Here is a 23,712-nt window from a genome sequence, read left to right on the forward strand (position 1 = left end):
GTGATGGTGGAGGCATACCAGTAGGTGCTGGGCTAGTCAAAGCTCCCCAGAGTGGACTGGCTTAAGTTAAAGACCATGGAGGGAGACTAGATTGCTAGTTGGGAAAACTGTGCTATAGACTTTATTGTACAGGTTGGTTAATATGCTGGGCATGAAGAGAGAGCTGCAATGTGGCGGATTCTTTCCAGGTGCCCTGGATGTTGGGTCCACAGCAGGAAGACCAATCACAGATTCAATCCAGCATTAAAGCTGCATCTCTTAATTGTCAGTGTTGGCTCAGAGTCAGTGACTGAATAATAATAGGTGGAAACCATCATCGTAAGTACAGATGGAAGGGACTGAAGAACGGGTTTTAAAGTCTCTCTTTGGGGAAATAAGGAATAAGCTTGAGAATTTGATCTCAAGGCAGGAAGCTTGACACAAATGAGCTGCTCTGTATAGATTTATTGAGTGAACGAATACCCAAATGGCGTGGGTTTTACTACTGAGAAAACTCAACTGAAGAGAGCTATCAGTACCAATGGCAGCAGTATTTGAATGGGAATCAAAGTGTGTACCAGAACCTCACCAGTCTACCAGGTCAGGAGTATAATCACACACACACAACTGATGGAGGCAAAGATCAGAAACCAGTCTAGGTCAAAGGAGGAGCATATGAGAGTAAGGGGGGAAGGCCCAGGACCATGATCAGTCCACCACTGGATGACAGTCACCAACCTTTGTGTGCCTACAGATGAGTGGAGCAGAGGTATGTCTGTTACAGATACAGATTCCAGCTGGGTGGTTGGTAAAACTGACCCACAGGAAGGAAGTAGCCCTGAAAATGACATAATACTGAAGCATGCTGAAAAAAATGAGAGGGGCTATGGTAACATCCTGTTTTGTGCCAATAGAAAAAACGCAAGTGCTGGGGCACCTGGGTGCCTTGGTCAGCTGGGCATCTGACTTCTGCTCAGGGCATGATCTCACAGTTCGTGGATTTGAGCCCTGAGCCAGGCTCTATGCTGACAGCTCAGGCCTGGAGCCTGCTTTGGATTCAGGGTCTCCCTCCTTCTATGACCTTCCATCTGCCACTCCTTCTCTCTCTCAGAAATAAACATTAAAAAAATTAAAAAACATATGTCATGCCAAAAAGGCTTTTCTGCACACAGTGATTCATAGGGTAGGATTGTAATAAAGATTCGGAGAGAGCTTTAAAGCTTTAAATCAATATTGCAAATGTAACATTGTCTTTTACATATGATTCCTGTTCATGAAGTAAAAAGGACAACACAATAAATACTTTCAAAAATAAACTCGAATATTGCACACAAAATGTTCTCAGTTAAAACAGTACAAAAATAGTCAATGGTACATTGAACTTAAAATCTTATTACTCCTCCCCTGGGATATTGGATTGAGAAAAATCACATCCCAATTTATTGGAGAAAAAAAGTGCCATATTACTTTAAAAGGAATATCTAGTTGAAAGACAGGTTTGTAATTTGGAGAAACTGAGATTCCCCCTTTGTAGATAAGCTATAGGATATATTTTGGTTTGCTCAGTGGGTACTATATTCAAAGTCTCATTCCAGATTAAATAACTACATACAAGCACACACATACACATATGTCCAATTCTCTAGTCCATTGCCTTAACCACTCGGCCACGACTACAGCTTGTCCAGTTCTCACAAGGTGGTGATCACCCTTTTACAGATGAGGAGACCAGGGAAAACTCATCTCAGTCTAAGAGCAGGATCCTGGTGAGAGGTTTTGAATCTGGGCTCCTCTGACTTCAAAGCCCATTTTCTTTGAGAAAACTAACCCCTCACTTGCCACTTTCCTTTGATTATTTTATTTTCTAACCTGGTGCTCTGTATGTGCTATGAACTCAGTAAACAATACTTATTTATTAAGTTGCATAAATAAGTACACTAAATGCTATCAAAATTACCATCGTTGATTGAAATCTATCAGCTCATAAGATTAGAAATTCTTGTTCACGGATGTATCCTGGGCAGCTGATATGAGGCAAGCTTTCAATACACATTTGACAGAGGAAGGATAAGAGGGAGGAGAGCCCTGGGGAAGGAAGATTAGTAGAGCCTGGGATGATCACAGATGATCTATATGGTCATGGAAAATTGAGAAAAAGGAATTGAAATACCAGCAACCAGAGGGTAAAGATGATTTTGTAAGTATTGCCCAATGCTGCCCTTTGGCGGCAGCTGAGGCCAAAATCGAACAACGGAAGGGCCTGACTGGCTCATATGAAGCCTGTGGGACGTGAGGGGCAGGTATAAACGTGTGGAAATCTGCAATTCTGAAGGAGGAAAGTTTGGAGGACATTGAGGTAAAAACAAAAGGAGAGAGGAAGAGGAAAAAAACAGAAGTGCTGTCATTAAGTTTCCCACACTATGTCCAGCTTGATGAAGAAGGTGGAAGACTGATGGCATACATACAGGGACAGATGTGACAGCCACGGAGTACACAGTGGTCTAGCCATCAACGGAAACCCTCATTAAAGTAAATGTGGCACCTGGGCAGCTCTTTCAGTTAGGCGTAGGACTCCTAATTTCCCCTCAGGTCACGGTCTCACGCTTCAGAGTTCAAGTCCTGCCCTGGCTTTTTGCTGACAGTGCAGACCTTGCTTAGGATTCTCTCTCTCTGCCCTTCCCACACTTTCTCACTCCCAAAATAAAAAAATAAATAAACTTAAAAAAATTTTTTTAGTAAAGTAAATGTAGAACATCAGCTAATTCTAGTATTAAGAATATAATATCACCAAAGTTTGAGAAAGCAATGAGAACAACTTCTGGTATACATTTATCATTAGTCTGCCACAAAGCTTGCAGTTGAATGAAAATGATACACATCTTGGAGAACATTCTAATACAGTTTATAATATCCTAGAGGCAAGCTCTGGGACCCATCAAAGCAGATCCTCTTTTGTGCTTCCTGACATTTCCTTTACCCAGTGTGCATTTTGATTAACAGATAAAAGGGATCTAAAATTTCAAGGATCAATATTTGAGGGTGACATAAATCTAAGGGAATAATATCAGAAAGGCTCAAGTACAGGATATGCTGAATCTTGTGGAAATGCTAACAATATTTTAAAAGGGTTTCCAGTGATCTTTTTCTTCAGCTAAGTTCAGAGCAAGAACAATAAAAAAGAGACATGGTCAAGACATGGGGCAGATGGTATGGTATCAACAGACTTAAAGAGAAAAGAGAGAACTTTTGAACTCTCTTTTTATTTCTCTGTGATACAAATGGTATTTAAACTGGGACTCATAAAGTCAATGTAGTTTGGAGGGCACAAAAGACCAGCATCAAAGAGGCAGTCATTGAAAATCACTTGTTTCTTTGAATGTGTTAAAAGCTACTGGCATCCACAAGTCATCCCCAAGATTCCACACCCCCACCAAGATTTATTGAAAGATAATTATCTATATGTCGTTATTATATATAATCCAAGATTCTTAGAGTTACGCTCACAGGGCCTTCTGTAGGTAAGCTTGGAGGTTCCTAGTGTAAAGTTCAGGTCCTTGAAATAGGACCCTGCCATGAGTTTTAAAAAGTCAGATTTTGAAAGGTTGATATTGGAAATACAGATCCAACAAACTTGAGGTCAATGTCTGGCAAAATTCTAACACAGAATATTAGATAGATGGGCACTGAGCCCTTAGGAAAGCCCACCACTGAGCCACAGCTAGGGGGAGTATGACCAGCGGAAAGAGAAAGTGCAAGGTGGACTGCAGAGCCTGAGGAGTTTAACAGGCCTGAAACAAAGAAGTCAAACATAGAAGGAATTAGAAAATCATTCTGACAAGAGTCAAGTATGGAAAATAGGAGACCAACCAAAGGCAGAGTGATGATAGGATTGCTGAGAGGGCTGAAGCCAGACACAGCACGAGACAGAAATAGAGTTAGAAAGGTATTTGAGCAAGGTAAGCCCAGTGGCGATGAAACAAGCTAGATCTGGCAAATCTAATTGAAGCTGGTAGCACCAGGGCTGACCTGTCTTCTCACTGGTTCGGTGCTTCTTGGGAGCTTCTAATTCAGCTGCACCCTGCTGCAAGACTTTTAAAGGGCCAGACAACAGGAAACTAGGTTTCCTGACCACCTCTTAGATCACCCTCTAGACGCTTTTATTTCTTAGTGTCCAAAAAAAAAATCATATTTTGAAAAGAGGAAGAATTTAATTTTATTATACTGTGAGTTGTTTAAGATGGTACCTCAGGGAAGCTCTGAGTTTACTTAGTCACCAAGTACTGAGCACACAGAAAGGAAAGGCACTTTTTCCTTAGTGCAGAAAATTGCAGAGGAAGTCATGCTTGGCTAAATGCTTTTTTTCCCCTGTAATTTTAATTAAAGATATTAGGAAAGAAAGAGAATACCTGCTTTTCTTAATTACTGGCAATGAATATTGCTTATCATTTTCAGTATCATTTTTTAAAAGGATAACTCACCTCAAATCAGCTAACTCTTGGCAAGACTGTATCAACTGCTATAGCTCATATTTCCTATATCCGGGCAATTCTTCATTAGAAGGACTTCCTTAGAAGTTCAGTAATTGTAGCAGAATAATATATATATTATTAACTTCCTGACTATGTGATCAATAATTTATAAGAAAAAGTATAGTATTGATGATTGGAAGGGGTTTATTCTTAGGAAGTTAAACACTGTTTTTTATGAACTCAACTTCTCTTTTCCCTCACTGTACTCTTTTCTCCTCCATGACTCCCACCTCTAGTTTTGACACATTTTATTAAAAATATTCTCAGTGACAAATAACAGAAAACACTCCTACAGTGACTTAAGCAGACAGGGTTTATTTTTCTCACATCTGAAGAAGTCTGGAGATTGGCAGTCCAGGGCATCTGGTAGCCCAATGATGACATTAAGAATGCAAGTTCTGGGGCGCCTGGGTGGCTCAGTTGGTTAAGCATCCAACTTCGGCTCAGCCCACCATCTCACCATTTCGGAGGTCGAGTCCCAAGTCAGGCTGTGTGTTGACAGCTCAGAGCCTGGAACCTGTTTGAGATTCTGTGTCTCCCTCTCTGTCTCTGCCCCCTCCCACTCGTCTTCTGTCTCTCTCATGAAAATTAATAAACATTTTTTAAAAATAAAAAAAACAAAATAAAATAGAGTGACCTTATAAGATGAGTGTGAAGAAGGAAAAGAAAGGAACAAGGTATTAGTTTACAATCAATAATTGTAGTCCTATCCCCTTGCTTCTTTGAAAAGAAAGACCCAAAAGTTAGAGAAAAGAATGCTAAGCCTGGGCCACATGATCTGAGTTCACATCTTCCCTTTAACACTTGGGCCGGTAAATGTTTAGCAACTGGCTGAGTGTAGCTCTGATATGAATGTTGACTGATATTTATTTATGTTACTGAGTGAGACAAAAGTGAACCAGTGAGACATGAGGATGTATGTTGGAATGTCAATGATATGGCTTCTTTATTAAATAAGATAATAGGATTTTAATACTGGAAAAAATTTCAATTGTGCTATTTACAATATAATAGTCATAAACATAACACAGTTTTTGACATAACACATCTTTAAATTTAATATGCTTCATTAACATTTTTCCCATCACTTTTTAAAGTGTAGGCAATCAACACAGTAATAAATAAGTATCAGTTCTCATGGTATAAATACTGTCACCATAGCCAAGTTCAAGCTACCAACATAACATCACTGGATGTAGAATTGGAAAGGCGCACATACATACAGTAAGGTGTTTCTACCATGAAGATACAATAGATATAAGTAACCTCATGATAATTGTAAAAGAATTAGAGAGTGATGTATTTTGAGCATCTATTACCTTAAATTTTTAATATAATTTATTTAATTATAAATTTATAAAATTCAACTTTTAAAAAGGGCTGTGTTTAACAACTGGCTCCTAAGACTCCTGAAAATTTAACAGATGACTCTCAGAAGCCTCTTAAAGTCAGCTCAAGTAACCCAAATTGTCCTATTTGAGTTACTGTTCCCTTATTGTAGCATCGAAATTAAAATGCTTCCTGTGTCTACCTCAGTAATCGCTATGAGCATTACATAAAGTGACCCACTTAGTGGAGAAACTTTATAATGCCAAAGTACTGTGTAAATATGCCCGGGGGGGCGCGGGGAGGAGAAATGTAGGAAGAGAAGGTAAAAAGTATATAAATTCAAATGAGTCCATGAGTTTGGTAAGTAGAAACCTTGCTAGAGTATAACAAAAGGAAGGAGAATGATTTCAGAGCCGTGGTGGAGTGCAAAAATGGCCGCAATTCTTCCCACCTCTTCCCATCAAGAGGTAAAGGTACCCCAATGTTTATAGCAGCACTTTCTACGATAGCCAAAACATGGAAAGAGCCTAAATGTCCATCACCTGATGAATGGATCAAGAAGATGTAGTATATAGATACAATGGAGTATTACATGGCAATGAGAAAGAATGAAATCTGGTCATTTGTAGAAAAGTGGATGGACCTCGAGAGTGTCATGCTAAGCGAAATAAGTCAGGTGGAGAAGGCCAGATACCATATATTTGCACTCATAGGTCTAATAGGAGAAACCTAACAGAGGTCCTTAGGGAGGGGAAGGGGGAAAGAGAGTTGGGGAGAGAGAAGAATACAAATCATGAGAGACTATTGATTACTGAAAATGAACCAAGGGCTGAAGGGGGAAGGGGGTAGGGGGTGATGGTCATGGTGGGGGGCATTTGTGAAGAGAAGCACTGGGTGTTATATGGAAACCAATTTGACAATAAACTATTATGAAAATAAATAAATAAATAAAATCTCTTAAAAAAAAAAGAGGTAAACATATGGACTGACCTTGTGACTTGCATTGGTCAGTTGGATATGGCAGAATCAAAATCATGTGAGTTCTGAGCCAGGCCTTGAGAGGCTTGGCAAGCTTCTAATTGCTACTCTTGGAATGCTATGACTGCTATATGACCTGGAGGCCAGCTGCAGATGCAGGAGAGACCCCCCAGTAGAGACTAATCAAGGCTGCCCAGATTAGTGTAATGGCACAGCTGAACTCATTCCAAATTACTGACCTTCAGCATTATGAGCTAAATAAATGGTGGCTGTTCTAAGTCACTAAGAGTTGAGGCAGTTTCAACTAAAAATGGGTGAAGACGTGAATAGACATTCTTCCACAGAAGACATACAGATGGCTAACAGACACATGAAAAGATGCTCAACATCACTTATCTCAGGGAAATGCAAATCAAAAGTACACGTAGCTATCACCTCACACCTGGAAGAATAATGAAAATCAACAACACAAGAAACAACAGGTGTTGGTGAGGATGTGGAGAAAGGGGAACCTTCTTGCACTGTTGATGGGAATGCAAACTGGTACAGCCACTCCAGAAAAGAGTGTGGAGGTTCCTCAAAAAGTTAAAAATATAATTACCCTAGAATCAAGCAATTGCACTTCTGGTTTTTTACCTGAAGAATACAAAAATACTAATTCAAGGAATACATGCGCCCCAGTGTTTATAACCATATTATCTACAATAGTCAAATTATGGAAATAGTCCAGATGTCCATCAACTGATGAATAGATAAAGAAGATGTGGTATATATATGAATATTACTCATCCATAGAAAGAATGAAATCTTGCCATTTGCAATGACATGGAGCTAGAGAGTATTATGCTAAGGAAAATAAGTCAGTCAGAGAAAGACAAATACCGTATGATTTGACTCAGGTGTGGAATTTAAGAAACAAAACAAATGAGTAAAGAGAGAAAAGAGAGAGAGAGGCAAACCAAGAAACAGACTCTTAACTATAGAGAACACACTGAAGGTGACCAGAGGGGAGGTGGGGGGGGGGATGGGATAAATAGTGATGAGAATTAAGGAGCACACTTGTGATGAGCACCTGGTGTTGTATGAAAATGTTGAATCACTATATTGTACAGCTGAAATGTATATTACACACTGTATATCAAATAGCTGGAATTTAAATCAAAACTTAAAAAAAGTTGAGGCAGTTTATTACTCAACATTGCTATATTCAAGGGTTTGTGAGTTTATATTAGGTTTTTAGTTCATGGTTTGTATTAAACTCTTCATATTATTTAATCTCAATCTTTATAAGAGTCCTGAGTGGTTACTCTTAGTCATATTTAATTCTTAAGGGACCTGAAGACCTTGTTTAGAGGGATGAGGTAACTATTGAGTTGAAGAGTGTGTTTAAGGGCATGTGTGATTTATAGAAAGAATATTCACAGATGTATCAGAGTTTAAAATCATATTGAAAAAAAGCTTTGAAAAATAAGACACAGAAGTCTATTGTTGAGTAACTAATAGATGTATACTTTTGTGTGTGTAAAATTTGGATCACTTGAACACAGGTAGAAAATATACTCCATACTTTCTGTACTTAGATTTTATTTTTTTATGTATTATTTATTTTTTAATGTTTATTTTGAAGTTTATTTGTGAATTTATTTTCTTTTTTAATGTTTATTTTATTTTTGAGAGTGTGTGAGTGAGTAGGGGAGGGGCAGAGATGGGGGGAGAAGAAGGGGGGGACAGAAGATTTGAAGTGGGCTCTGTATTGATGGCAGTAAGCCCAATGTGGGGCTCAAACTCACAAACTGTGAGATCATGACCTGAGTTAAAGTCAGATGCTTAACCAGCTGAGCCACCCAGGTGCCCCAATGTTTGTTTATTTTCAAGCACATGAGGGAGAGGCAGAGAGAAGGAGAGAGAGAGAGAGAGAGAGAGAGAGAGAGAGAGAGAGAGAGAGAGAGAGAGAGAGAGAGAGGGAAACCTAAGCAGGCTCCATGCTTAGTGAAGACCCTCAGAAGGGACTTGATCTCCTGACTGTGAAAGCATCACCCGAGACGAAATCAAAAGTTGGATGCTTAACCAACTCTGCCACCCAGGCGCTGCTGTACTTAGATTTTAAAATAAATATAAGAATTTGAGAGAATCAGTTTTCTTCACAAACATCCAAAATTAAATCTGATAGTTACTACCAGTGATTCTACAAGTAAAATAATGTTTCCCAAATACCCTCGAAGGATTTATATCTGGCCTAAAATAATCCTCAATGCTTTTTATATTTGGATGTCCTTTCTGAATTACATAATGATATTATAACTTGAGGCTCTTTACTGGCACAATGACTATTAATATTTATTCCATGACTAAGATGTGCTGTAATTTCTTAGCTTGAAGTAACAAATTCACAGATAAATTTAAATCTCTCTTAAGGTATACACAAACATGGAAACAGGTAATGAACTGATATAAATTAAGTTGGAATAGTTGATATATATTATCTCAGAATTAAAAAAGAAAAAGAAAAAATGTGCCATGTGTTTACTCACACAAACATTAGTATTTATTAAGAAGCTGGATATGAAAATGCTGAATTTCAGTATTTTCTCCAATTCTTTATTGTTCTTTCCTTAAACTATTCCCATTCTCATGTCTCAGCTTTTATATATACATAAATGTACATTTTCCTGTATGGATTATAAAATAGGAAATTCTGGAATACTCTCTGCATACAGCAAGAGATTGTTCACTACTTGCTTACTATCATCTGTTTTACTTCCTTGTCAAGTACAATTACTTTGAATTAGTTCTTCAAAGCCATAGGGAAACCAGTGGAATTATTTGCACATTTCTTTTTCAAAATAAATTGCAGGAAATATAAAGCTCATAAAAACTATATATTTATATATATATTTATATATATTATACATTTTATATATACATTACATATATATGTACATTTCTTTTCTTCTCTGCTTTTTTCACATCCTCTTGCTCCTTTTGCACTATTCATGGTGGACAAGGCTTTCTCGCATAACCCATGGCAAGTATATGCATTTTTATACAAACCAAATCCTTAAACTAAACAGGTAAGATTTTACAGCAAGAAATTCTCAAGTTCGTTTGGTTGGGGGTGGTGTGCATGTACAAAAAGGGAGGGGTATGTGGATCAATGACATTACATCATAATACCAGTGCCCTGTGTCATGTATGCAGATTTGGATCTTCAAGATCCTCAACACTGAAATAATATTGCCCTTCCAAATGAAGATATTGAACTATGAAACAAATACAAGGAGTTCAATAGAGTTCTGGATTTATAGAGTCTACTTGAATTGGTTTAAAATCAATGTTAAACACTTTTAAATGTATGGTTTTGTCATTGTGTTTCAGTCTCTGCTTATCTCTGAAGCCATACCTGGGTACTAAGTGCTGCCTTTGGTGATCAGCACAGCACATATGGCTAAGATGACAAACAGCTTACTTTCTAGGGACAGTAATAGTAACACAGCCTCTTAAAAGGCCATTCAACATGGGTGCAAAAAGCTTACTTCTCTTCAGTCATTTGTGAATTGCCAAGTATTTGGAAATATCTTTGGGGATAATTAGCCTAAAAAATCTTTATATTAATTCATACAAAGTCAGAAAGGATAGTAGCTATGATACTTCTGTAGTGTCATTGAAGAGGGATGGGGAGTGAACCAGGTTGGAATGGTATCAAAAGGGGACTTTAATCTTATCTGTGATAGTTTAGAATTTTTACAATAAATGTATATATGATATGCATATAACAGATATATAATATATATATGTACTTGGTATATAAACTTAATTTACTTGGGTTACTTAATTTCAAATAAATTAATATAGTTTAAGTGTCATTCAGAACTCTGATTTTGGTCCACTTTAATTTTTCTTGGAGTCTCAGTGTGGGTTTCCTGCACATTATCTAAGCCTCTACCTGGCATTTCTCTTTCCCCTCTCCTAGCTCCTGAGCCAATATCATCGGCCTCATCCTCCAGGTGAGATTTCGTACTAAATTCCTAAGCTTTTATCCTGCTTTTAAGGTTGCAACTTGCCTCTTGTAGTATTTGCATTCTGAGAGTGGGGCCCCTGAACTTGAGCTTGACTATAGCTCAAGTTCTTAGCAACTATAACTCAAGTTCTTAGCATTCCTCCCCATTCTGAGATCTTCTTCCATTAACCTGCTTAGTTCACCAACTCTATGATATGAGTACCAAGGCTCTGTCTTTCTCTTGTTTGACTCTTGACCCGAGATTGGAGATTGTCCTGTAAACCTGACTCAGTAGCTGGAGCCTTGATCCTGTGGACATACCTCCCCAGGAACCACCACCCACCCTGTGTAGCCTCCTGGTATTACACACCTGCACTCTCCTCACCACCAGGACAGATCCGTCAGCCTGTTGAGAAATCTCATTGCAGCTGAGACTCTCACTACCCCATGCTGTTTGCCTGAGTCCTGAATCAAGCTGTTTGAACACGTCAGCCAGGACAAGAGCCCTTGGGAAATCTTCAGAAAGAGTACAACATCAGGTGAAACATCCATTGAGAACAGGGCCAGAACAGCTGAAGGACACAAATTGTGACCTGAGATATGGAGATTAGCTAACGAAGGAAGGAATAGATTAGGCAAAGTGGTGGTGGGGGGTGGGGGAGAGGTCAAGCCAAATTAGGTGGGGGTGGGGCAAGGCCTAGCTGCACAGCAGATCTGCATAAAACAAACCGAGCCAATGAAAGACTCAGGCCAGTAGGAGTCTTAAATGACTTGGCTTCTCCCAAGGATCTGGGTAGGGTGAGTAAGAAGCCTAATGTGATGAGCTCTACCAGCCATATACTCCCTGCTTTTTCTGCCCTATTTCACTGAGTCAACAGCCATGACTCATTAAAAAGAAAAAAAAATCCCAAAATACAACAGTCACATCCAACGGTACCCTTCTGAGTCACCAATTCTGACATCCTAAACCATGCCAGGGGCACTTATATGAAAATGAGTCGGTTTATTTTAAATACATTTTGTATTATTTTCTTATTTTCAAGTGATACACAGTAATTGCAGAAAATTAGGAAAATGCAAACAAGTAAATTGAAGAAACAAGAATCAGCCTCAAATATACCACTTACATGTAAGTATTGTTAATATAAAATAATTAGGGTGTATCTTTTATACTTTAAACTGTGTGCATGTGTGATCTGTCTCTCTCTCTTTTTAAATGAAATCAGACTGTACCTACCATTAACAGGTTGCTTTTTTCATGCAACAATATGTCATAGATATCTTTAACAGAACCACTTTCAAATAGTTCTTTTCTTTTCCCATTCCTTTCATAGAAAGATCTGACAGCTCTTTACTTTTGTACATTCAGATATTTTGAATTATCTGATACAGTTTTTCAAAAATGTGTTTTGAACAGCTTCACACTCAATTCATTTGGCTTATAAAGAAATCATGAAGGCTGGCAAAGAGAGCAAAATCAAAATGAGACTGGAGAAGTGTTAGCCCAAAACAAAATAATTCATATATTTTGAAATTTTCCCCTTGATTTTGCAATAAAAAGAAACCACTCCAACTCCCAACTTGTCTCATAGCTCTTGCAACTTGTATTTTGATTGGACTTAAATTATTCATAAATTACTGTTGTTATTGTATCTCTATGGGTGAAACATGCAGGAAGTATCTAAAAGGCATGCAATCTATGAAAATACAGACCTAAGTAGTGTAACCCAGATTGGTTCCCCAAATCACTCTGTGATTCTAAATTTCACGGCTATTCCAGGTTCCGGGGCAGTGAAGCCCACTGACTGTGGTGAGTCCCCTTAGATGCACTGCTGTGAGGTTTTTCTGCAGATGTTCCTACACAAAAGGTTGCTTGAGCTGTGTTTTGCTTCCCGCCCCCGCCCTTACCTGGAGGAGTTTATCCTGACCGTGGGACCGCCCACCATCTGGATGGAATTACTGCTTTTCTCAGTAGAGCACAAAGCTCAGGCAGGTGTCTACAGCCTCTTAGTCAATTCTATTAGTTCCTTCCTAAATAGTGCCGGAACGTTTAAATTCTTATCTAAATTATGTTTTTCCTACCAGATACTAAATGTTTTCTTCCCATATTACAACCTTGGTTTCAATATTTCCAAACTCTTCTGGTCAGTTTACCGTGTTCAACAGCTGTGATGTAGCACTTTGCCACCTTTACAGGAGTTAAACTGGGCTATTTATTTCTTGCACACGACTGATCTAAAAGCTCCTTGCAGTGAAATGTTGCGCTGTGTTTTAAAATAAACACAAAGATTTGATGATTTGTGGTTACTTTGGGCATGTGAATTCCATGGCTCAGCCATTTGAAGATAAAAATAAGAATTAATTTAATACTTGCTTATGAATTTATGGCCGTTGCACTCACAGACTTCCTCTTGAATGGCTATGCATTTGATGTTCCTCCTTGCAATGTCTTGTATTATCTTTGCAAATTCTTGTTAGTATATTTAGCTGCAGCAATTCTCTTTAATGTTTCTTAGAATTATGGGAGGCTGTTGTGCCAGATCACCTTTACTTTTTCCTGAGCCTTGCCCACACTCTGCATCTTCCTGAAGAGTAGCTTCTAGGCGTATGCTTTGCCTCCTGAGTGGGATTTCAGTGAGTTGGTGGAGACCTGAACTGTGCAAAGATCTCTTGAATTGGACTTCATAGCAGTTGTCTTTTTCTTGCATTCAAAGTTCAAAGGTCAAATATCTCTCTCCCTTTTTCTTCTCTGACATGTTTCCCTATATCAATTTTTAAAATTTTTTAATGATTTTTAAATTTATTTTTGAGAGAGAGAGAGAGAGAGAGACAGTGCGAGCAGGGGAGGGTCAGAGAGAGGGAGATACAGAATCTGAAGCAGTCTCCAGGCTCTGAGCCAGCTGTCAGCACAGAGCCGGACGCGAGGCTCGAACCCACAAACCATGCCATCATGACCTGAGCCGAAGCCGGATGCTTACTGGACTGAGAGACCCAGGCGCCCATTCCTATATCAATTTTTTGTTGTTGTCATTATTAACATTTAAAGTGACACCAGGTTTCCAAGAGCCTGGAGGTTGACATTGTGCTCCGGGGTCCTCCTCGCTCTGCTCTTCCTGAGATGGACCCAGACTCACAATCCTCAGAGTGTCCACCCAGCTGGGTTTGCTGTTTTCTCAACCTTTTCCCTCGAGGGCTCTGAGACCATTTGTCTACTCATTTAAAACCATATATATCCATAAACAAAACTTAAATGCTGAGTTCCTGTGGACAGGTTAGTCTTCAATGATTTTTGTTAAAACTAAAGTGTTCAGGTTGTCTGGTGCTTGCTTTTGTTTTTTGTTTGTCTTGATGTAATTTCTCTCTCCTCGCCATTTTATCAGAACATAAAACAGATGCCCATCAAACTCTTAGTGGAAGATTCTGTGGTATGCCAGAAAGTAGTCTGTGCTTGGTTATTATTGACATAAAAATGTTAAAATGATTTTTACCTTTGAAAAATGTAACATTAGCATTCCCTGGAGCTGACTCCCATGGTGTGGAGTTATAAATTCAGTAAACATAAATTATGTAATCTTGTTCTAAAATTTTCCAAGCCACCCTTTGTCAATGCACATATTTGCTTAAATGTTCCAAAATTATTCCTTGATGATTAGAGTTGTAATTCTGTTCTCAGACTTTAAAAACATCTTAAATTAGCTTTTTGGATCATATGGTGCACTCTAGTGGGGTCTACTTGAATTACAAACGGTTCTGTTTCCAACACTTTCCCACCATTTTTGAAAGAGTGGGGCACGACTTGGAGAGGCAGAAATTAGCTTAAAAATACACTATGACAGTGTTCATGATGAAAAAACCTGAAGAACTTTTTGAGTAAGAGAAGCATGTATCTGGAAAGGATGTGGAGAATGGAATGCGTTCATTCCATTGCCTCTAATTAGCACTTCACCCAAGATAATCCAGAAAATAGATTTCTACCTTAAGCATATGTTTGAAGGAAAGAAGATGTGAACCATGCAATATAATCATGTTATATTCACTTTGAGAACATTCCAAATAGATGTTAAATGTTATTATCATCAAATATTTATCTGTAAATACACAAGCATGGCTTGTGTATATGAAATTGTGCTAGATATTATGATTGTTTTTCCTGGGCCACTATATACACCGTAACTACTAACAAGCCACTTACATTCACAGGTCAAATAATTTGATAGAGAAACCAAAATGGAACTCTTCTAGGATGAAACAATAGCATAACATTGTGTCAAATAGCCATGTTCTTTCAATAATGTTCTGGGATTAGGGATAGTGCAGCATGGGGTATTTCTAGTTCATTCTCTTTTAAAATAGGATGCATTTGTTTCTTTGTGTTTTTTTTTTTTTTAAAAAAGGAAACACCAATAGCCAGGGTAGGTATGAGGCTGTGCAATGTTGCAAAGCAGAGAGGACTGAGTTTGGGAGGGATCTAGATTCTGGTCCATACTCTTGCACCAGCCAGCCTGGAGACTGGGTAAGCTAACCACAGTATGGACTTCCAGTTTTTCATCTATAAAGTTGGGAAGTTGGCCAAATATTACTTCATTGTTTGGTTAGTGAGTTGATGTTATATATAAGATTACATTATTCATAAGTAGAAAAAGTATTTTTTCAAGTTCCTTGAAAATCTGTGAGTGATATAGGGTACTTTAACATTTATACTAAAGTCCTATCCTCACTTCAGAAGAAGGACATTTTAATCTGGTTGAAACTGAACAGTAGATGCTTGGAAACATAATTCAGGTATATAATGACCATAGCGAAATGTTCTTTGAATGTTCCCATTTGCTAATGTTCACATTTTCTTTGATCATTAGAATTCAGTGATTGATGGTGGGTTTATGGTACTCATAGCAGGAATTAATGCCTAATTGCAATATAGGTACTTAAAAATTTTTTTAAAATAATGTTAATTATTTTTGAAGGAGAGACAGAGTATGAGTGGAGGAGGGGCAGAGAGAGAGGAAGACGCAGAATCTGGAGCAGCCTCCAGACTCTGAGCTGTCAGCATAGAGCCTGATGTGGGCCTTGAACTCATGAGCTGTGAGATCATGACCTGAGCTGAAGTTGGATGCTTAACTGACTGATCCACCCAGGTTCCCCCAAGTGCTTTTGTTTTTGATAAGCAAATGCATACACAGATAGAGTCTATCAGAGTCCTTACTATACTCTTCATATTAGTATGGGAAATCATTGCCCACATGTTTTTCTCATTATTAATATTACATTAAATATATTATATATAAGTATATATGGATTTAGATATGTCTATATACCCAAGGTTTTTCATTAAACCATACTAAAATGTATGTAGATTCTAACTATTTCCAATTCTTATTTAAAATTCATACAAGAGATGTATTCTGCTGAACGGAGCAACATTGGGGTATGAAAATGTCCTTGAGAAATAATTAAGTCCATTTCTTCCCACAGCTAAACCTATTTGCTACATTATCTGGGCAGAAAGAGAATATTGATTTGTCTTAAAATTCCCTGTTCCAATAGGTCCCTCAGTCTTCCTGAGTAATGCTACCATTCCTGTGTTCATCTGCCTCTTCAAACCCCACCTTCCACTCCAGGATGCAGAACTAAAAATACTATTGAAGAATAAAAATTAAGTAACACGGAGTACATGTTTTATTCTACAAACTGCATGTGTATTTCCATTCTGGTTTGCTCTTAGCACACCATGATTACCATACAGGTGCAGTTGGATCATAACTTAAGTCATTTGCTCAAATAATAGTTATTAGTACTGAATAGGCTCTGGGCAGTATGTAAATGCTAGGATCCTAGTCTGGTGATTATTAAGGTTTTTTTGTTTTATTAATTTCTATAACTTCACAAAATGAGCTCTGTGGTTAACTACTTGATACTAAGCTAAATGATTGATTTAGTCAATACAGTGCCTGACAGCATGTAATCAAAATTTAAATAAAATCCAAGAACAAAGTAGGTTTAGAAAAAAAGAAAACAATGCCATCACAATTATATGAGCTCATATGAAACCAAGCATGTTGCTACAGTGTAACATGATTTTATTTGTTTCATATACAAAGAAACCAAATTTTTAAAAATCATAGTTTGCCCAATATTGGTAAAGCCTCTGTCCCTGATGCTAATAAAATGTACAAGCTACGTAACATTCAGCTTATTACGTACAGCTTTAATCATCTGCATGGCGGTTCTGTATAAGGCACAAGCCAAGAGCAATTGAAGAATTTGCTATATAGACACCCAGATCAAGTTTCTACATTTAATTAGCTACAAATAGACTCTATATTTAGATCAGTTCTCAGAGTGGTACTTTAGTTATTATCTCTATCTTTAAAAAAATAATGGTGGAAATTAGTCATTTTAAAGGCGATAAGCTTTCAAAGTACTCTAATTGACAAATTCATGCTAAAAATGGATACTATATAGATTGGCACACAAAAAAATTACTACATGATGATTTAATTACCCAGAAATTCGCAGGTACTCTATCTCAGGGAATAATTTGTCTTAATCCAACAACAATTACCTCCTATAAAGTTCTTGTCTGTCATAGGTCATTTCCTATTATGTAGATGTTCAGGCTTTATAAATAAAATCGTGGTTAGAAATGTCACATTATGGCATCCTGATCAACATTTGGCCTGGCTAACCCAATAAAACTTAATCACAGATTTTTAACCTGTCTTTTCTACAAATGCTATACAACCTAAAAAAAGCTAATTACTTTTACTGCGATGAAATATCTAATATCAAATGCATGAAATACTAAAAGCCACTTTGTAGTGGTAGACGCATTAGTATATGGAAGACCTTGGAGGGAATATATTCCATGGAACAGAAATTCTCACTTGAAAAGGGCATGCATTTGCCTGAGCTGTTTTCTTCCTGTTACATAAGGACCTGGGAGTCGGCCAATAGACATCTTGCCACAAAGAATTGACAGATGCCTACTGAGTAAAAGTGGAAACAAGCCAGGGAATCCAAATTGGCACACCTCATATTGACTATGGGCAAAACATTTGCTTTATTAAAGATATGCAACCAGTTTTCCAGTTTTGACAGAATTCTTATAACTTTATTAACACATTTATTGCTTCCTTCTCTGAGATTTCTTAATAACAATTCATCTATTCACTTATATCAAGTGCAATGGTATTATCTTTTATTATAGACTGGAAAATAAACTGCAATATGGTACATGGCCAGGAATATTGAATATTGAATAACATTACATTGCTTTGGAGACAGCGTTAGAAACCTGTGTATTCGCATGCGAATTACCAATTAGTAAAAGTAGCAGGAAAAAAAGACACAAGTTTTTCTGCAAATAATCATTATCCCCAAAGACTACATTTTCCTGGTGCGTTTTGTGTTTTAACCCCCCAATCTTATTCTAGTTACCCTTATTTCCAGTCTACCCTGTAGTATAATTGGAAAGCAGTTGGGCTCTGAAATTTGACAGATCTGCCTTTAAACCCAGTTCTACCACTTACTAGCAGGACAACCTCAGAAACTAAGCTTCAGTTTCATCATTTATACAATAGACACAGCACCGTTTCATTTGAATGGCTGTCATGAGGATGAAATCAGGAAGTGCACTGTCTGTTGCATTTAGTGAGTAGGTGTTCAATCTATATCATTTTGCTTCAAATTCACCATCCCCCCTCAAAACAACAAAACAATAAAACCTGGGTAGCATCATGAGTACATTGTGTTTTTAGGTGGTATGAAGCCTAAGAATACAAAATTAATTTAAAAGTTAATATATATTTAGAAGGAGAAAATAAATCATAAATTAGAAAGAGAAAATAAATCATAACAATTATAAATTTTTTAAAAGCTGATTTAAAAATCTGGATAAAACATCATACTCTTTGCCTGCTTTCTTATATGACAACAATTTTGTAATAGCATTTTTATACATTGAGGAAAAAGTAATTCATATTTTCTTTTACCATGGTGATCAAACTTTGTCTGTTATTCTATCTACTCCAAGGTAGTGGGTGTTTTTTTTGTTTTTTGTTTTTTGGTTTTTGGTTTTTTTAGGGTCCTAAGACATCACTGACAATGGCATGTTAAATTTTGGAATTGTTGCCAATTTTAAGAAAAAATTTTTTATCAAGTTTCTTTCTTATATAAGTTGCAAGATTTGGAGGAATTTCAACTTTTATCTAAATGACAAATTTTAAATACCCTTTAAACTGGCAATGCTTGACCAAACTTCGCTGATTGTCTTCATGTCGTGGTGTTTAGTAGAGTGGACAGAAGCTATTTCTAGAAGCTATTATTATACTTGGTCAACCAGCAATAATTTAACTAACCCAGATGTGACTTAGTACCCCCTGATTTCAATAAATCTAAAGGAAATGTATCTCCAATTCAAATTCCCCTCAATCGAATCTCATGCTGAGGAGGATAAGTTAAAGTGGAAAGGAAAGGAATGGTCTTACAGTCTATTGCAGTTAAAATATCTTACTCTTGGGGCGGCTGGGTGGCTCAGTCGGTTAAGTCTCCAGCTTCAGGTCAGATCTCACGTTCGTGGGTTCGAGCCCTGCGTCAGGCTCTGTGCTGACAGCTAGCTCAGAGCCTGGAGCCTGCTTCCTGTTCTGTGTCTCCTTCTCTCTCTGCCTCTCCCCCTCTCATGTTCTGTCTCTTTCTGTATCAAAAATAAATAAGACATTAAAAAAAATTAAGATATCTTACTCTTGCAAAATTTACAAAACCTATGACCATCTGCGTTCATTGTTAAGGCTCCTCTCAGAGCCTTAGAAGAAATTCATGTAAGTGAGGGACCCTAAAGCTTAAACTTCATTACCTTCACCTAAAACTCAGCTGTACTTTTCATTTCTTTTCATCCTTTCCTTTCCTGTCAAGCTCTGGCCACTTCTTTGTCTCCATTGCTTAAGCTTCCTGTGTTCTAACACTGACCTCTATCCCTACATTGAAATTGCTCTCTTAAATGTGGTAACATTCAATAGCTTTTCCTTTATTCTCATTGTTCTTGTAACATTTTAGGCTGATCACATATTCCTTGAAAAGCCCCCTTCCTTTGTGTTTTTGGTGACTCCTTAGTTCCTTGTTTATTCTTCAGCCTTGCAACCTTCATTTTCTTTCCTAGTCTGACTTGTCTTCTTTTACCTCCCACATTATATGGATCCCTAAAGTCCAACTGTCTGCCTTCAATACTCATCTCTCGTGAACTTCAGAGAGAACCCTCTGCTCTCGTGGTTCAAAGAGTGATTTCTGAATCTCTAACTCCCATCTTACCCTTTCAATATGTTACAATTTCATTTTTCCACCCATTCCAAGAACAGCCCTTTTCAAAGTCCATCAAGGCCTTAAAGTCAAATATTCAAAACCTAGCTCATCCTCACCCTTCCTAAACTGACTCCACATTGGTCTCAAGGATATAAATTTTGGAATAATTTTCTACAAGACCCCTTTTGTCATGTTTTAAATATCAGGCTGTCTCTAAAATGATTCCTGAAATGTCCCCTTATCTGTCTCCCAGTATAAATTCCATTTCTTTCTATTTATAAGCTTTGAGCATAGCCCTCAATGGTATACTTTGAGTAGCCAAGTGTTGCCCATCTTTCAGAGGTTTGCTCATGACTCACATCTTCCACATAGTCTTTCCTGAATTTTCCCATTTATGCTTACTTTACCCTTTACATGGGTAAAATGCTTATTTTATCCTTCTCTAAACTGGGTCTAATTTTGGTCCTCTAAATTAAAGAATGAGACTGAATTTAAGGACTTCAAGAAAGCTTGAGGCTAGTCAATTTCTCTGCCATCCCTTTAATTATTCTCTGCTAAGAACAGTATTTATATGGAATTTTTATATTACCCTTACAGGTTTTTGATACTCTGTTGGTGAGTTTTTTCCCCAAATGCCCAAGCAGATTTGAGCCTTTATTTTGGGGGATGAGGAAATAAAGTTATATGCACATCCAGGTAATTGCTTCACAAGAGAAGGTGGAGTTCTCACTCTCTTTCTTACCTGTTATGACAAAATGATAGACCATTGTGCTACAAACATAATTCTGCATCCTCATATGAGGAAGGTTCAATGGGTAGCTCCCCTCGCATTTTCTAAAAGTGACAATAAAACAACAAAGAGAAACTGCTTTTCATTTGTTATAATTTGTGAAATTTATCTTCCTGGAAAGGCCTTAAGAGATCCCTGAAACAATGAAAAAATCAACTAATTTTACTCATTTCTCACTGGTGAGCACAAATATTCAGTTATATGGTTGACATGGACTTAAGGTCCATGAGGGAGAAATTGATCAAGGATCTTCCAGAACTAAGCTATATCACTCTATTCTGAATTTCTGCTCTTCTGCTAAACTGTTTTTGGAGGGAGGTGGGGAAGGAGATGTAGGAGAAGCAATGTACTCCTGATACTTCCTAGGGATTTGGTACCAGAAACAGAATTTTTAGAACTGATTTCTTTATGGAGGTATCACATATCAGCCCACAAACTGAGGGAACATAAGAAACCCTTTAATATTTGAGTTCCAGTCTCAGTGGGAGTAGGGATTTAGTTAATGTACTATGTCATCTGTATTACCTAATTATTTATTGACCTCTAATTATGGTATTATCTCCCAAAAGACTATAAGCTTAGAAAGGACTCGAAATGTCTCTTGATCCTCCTTGTCATCCTCCTCCTCCTCCTCCTCCTCCCTTTTTGAATTCCCAGATAGTGCTTGTTAAATAATGGATACTCAGGAAATATGTGCAGATTAAATAATTAAAATAATTTTTTTAACCTTGAGAACAATTCTATACATCTGCTTCTTGTAAGGGAATAGATTATGTTCAACCTTGTTTGTCTAAATAGACTTTATAAGCTTAATACTTATTATGTTTCTAGGAACTCTTGAAACACGGGGAAAACCACTAAGATTTATGAAGATAATGACATATGCACAATACTCCAATTGTTTGGTCCTTCATTAAGATGAGAAAATCTGTCAAACTCTACCATCTGCCATCCAGAGAATCAGAAGATTAAAAAAACACAAAAATTAAATCAATTGATGACTCACAAAGGGGATACAAACTGGAAAAGCAACACATTACATAATGACTAATAAAGTCTAAAACAATGGCAGAGCTGCAGGGGTAGAGAAGGAGGGGGATGTGGGGCGGGGAGGTCTGATGGTGATTATCTAGTTGTCATGTCACTGCCAAACTACAAGGCAAGAAGATGTAGGGGGAAGATGACTAAATTAACTATTTTCTCCCCTAATCATTACCAACCTCCTGTTGCCGAGACACAGAAAGTATTTAATTTCAGGAAGACTGTTGTGTTTCAATAAAATGATTGTCTCTCATTTCTTGGTTAAATCTGTAATCAATGGTGGGGAAAAAAAGTGAAAAGATTGAAAAGCTCTGATTTATTCACAGGAACATAGTCACACCCTAACAGAAGCATGATGATCTATGGTTGTTCATGTTTTCTCAGGATAACCCAGCCCTGAAAACAAACATGCTCCTGAAGGGAACCGGAGACGGACATCACATAATACAGACCCATAGCCTGATTTCATAGGTAAGGAAACTAGGCTACAGAAAGGTTAAGTAATTTGTCTAAGATTACACTGATTTCATGTCTTAATGAGAGAATTCTCCACTCATATGCTATTATGCCACAGTGCATTTTAATATATATTAGGTCATTTTATTATAATAAAAGTAGAATAATATGAATTACTTGTAGCTGTACTATTAAAATATGAATAAAACTTAAAGTGGGTGACAACCATAACAATTACTTCGGTTTTAATAAGAGAAACTGAAGCATAAATAAGGTATAACTGAGAGTCAATGTAAGATAATGACACCTGAAGTATACAGTAATCCCCCCTTTTTTATGGTGGTTATTGTCCAAGACCCCCCCTCCTCCCCCCGCCGAACTGGGTGCCTGAAACTGTGGATGGTACTGAACCCTACATATATATACTGGGTTTTTTTCCCCCTATACATACATACCTCTTTCAATTCATAAACTAGGCACAGTGAGAGATTAACAATAATACTTAGGAATAAAATAGAACAATGACAATATTCTGTAATACAAGTCATGTGTTACTGGTCTCTTTCTTTCCTTCTCTCTCAGAATGTGGTCTTTCTCTTTCCCTCTGTCTCAGAATATATTATTGTGCTGTACCCCCTCTTGGAGGATGTAAAATGATAAAATGCTATGTGATGAAATAAAGTGAGGTGAGTGATTCATGCATTGTGATGTAGTGTCAGGCAACTATTGGCCATCTGAGAATAAGTAGGGAGGATCAACTGTTTCTGGATGGTGACTGACCCTGGATAACTGGAACTGTGGAAATTGAAACCATTGGTAAGGTAGTATTATTGTGTCCTGCTTTTGTCTCTCAAGTGATCTCAGATTGTATATACTTTTTCAACCTAGTTAAAAAACCTTAATATAATTATAGATTTACCCATTTCTAAATTTAACTCATTAATTTTTTTATATATAGTCTATTGTCAAGTTGGTTTCCATATAACACCCAGTGCTCTTCCCCACAAGTGCCCTCCTCCATGACCATCACTCCCCTTCCCTTTCCCCCTCCTCCTTTAGCCCTCAGTTCGTTCGCAGTATTCAGGAGTCTCTCATAATTTGCCTCCCTACCTCTCCCTAACTCTTTTTCACCCCTTACCCTCCCTATGGTCCTCTGTTAGGTTTCTCCCATTAGAAATATGAGTGAAAACATATGGTATCTGTCCTTCTCTGCCTGACTTATTTCACTTAGCATGACACCCTCGAGGTCCATCCACTTTCCTACAATGGCCAGATTTAATTCTTTCTCATTGCCATGTAATACTCCATTATATATATAT

The 23,712-nt window shown here is 37.5% G+C and overlaps 2 long non-coding RNA genes across 2 annotated transcripts in view; one reads left to right on the forward strand and one right to left on the reverse strand.

Annotated features, from left to right (window-relative positions):
- Positions 1–9,915, reverse strand: part of LOC115296919 — a 52,853-nt gene extending 42,938 nt beyond the window's left edge. The window contains exon 1 of the long non-coding RNA XR_003911139.1: positions 9,756–9,915. This is a non-coding gene — a long non-coding RNA (uncharacterized LOC115296919). The remainder of the gene's footprint in view (positions 1–9,755) is intronic.
- A 512-nt stretch (positions 9,916–10,427) lies between these two features.
- On the forward strand, positions 10,428–16,431 carry LOC115295474. Its single transcript, XR_003910420.1, has 5 exons — positions 10,428–10,502; positions 10,786–10,819; positions 11,204–11,351; positions 11,856–11,941; positions 16,357–16,431. It is a non-coding gene; the product is annotated as an uncharacterized LOC115295474 (long non-coding RNA).
- Positions 16,432–23,712: the final 7,281 nt, after the last annotated feature.

This window comes from Suricata suricatta, chromosome 7, assembly GCF_006229205.1.
Source record: "Suricata suricatta isolate VVHF042 chromosome 7, meerkat_22Aug2017_6uvM2_HiC, whole genome shotgun sequence".
NCBI lineage: Eukaryota > Metazoa > Chordata > Mammalia > Carnivora > Herpestidae > Suricata > Suricata suricatta.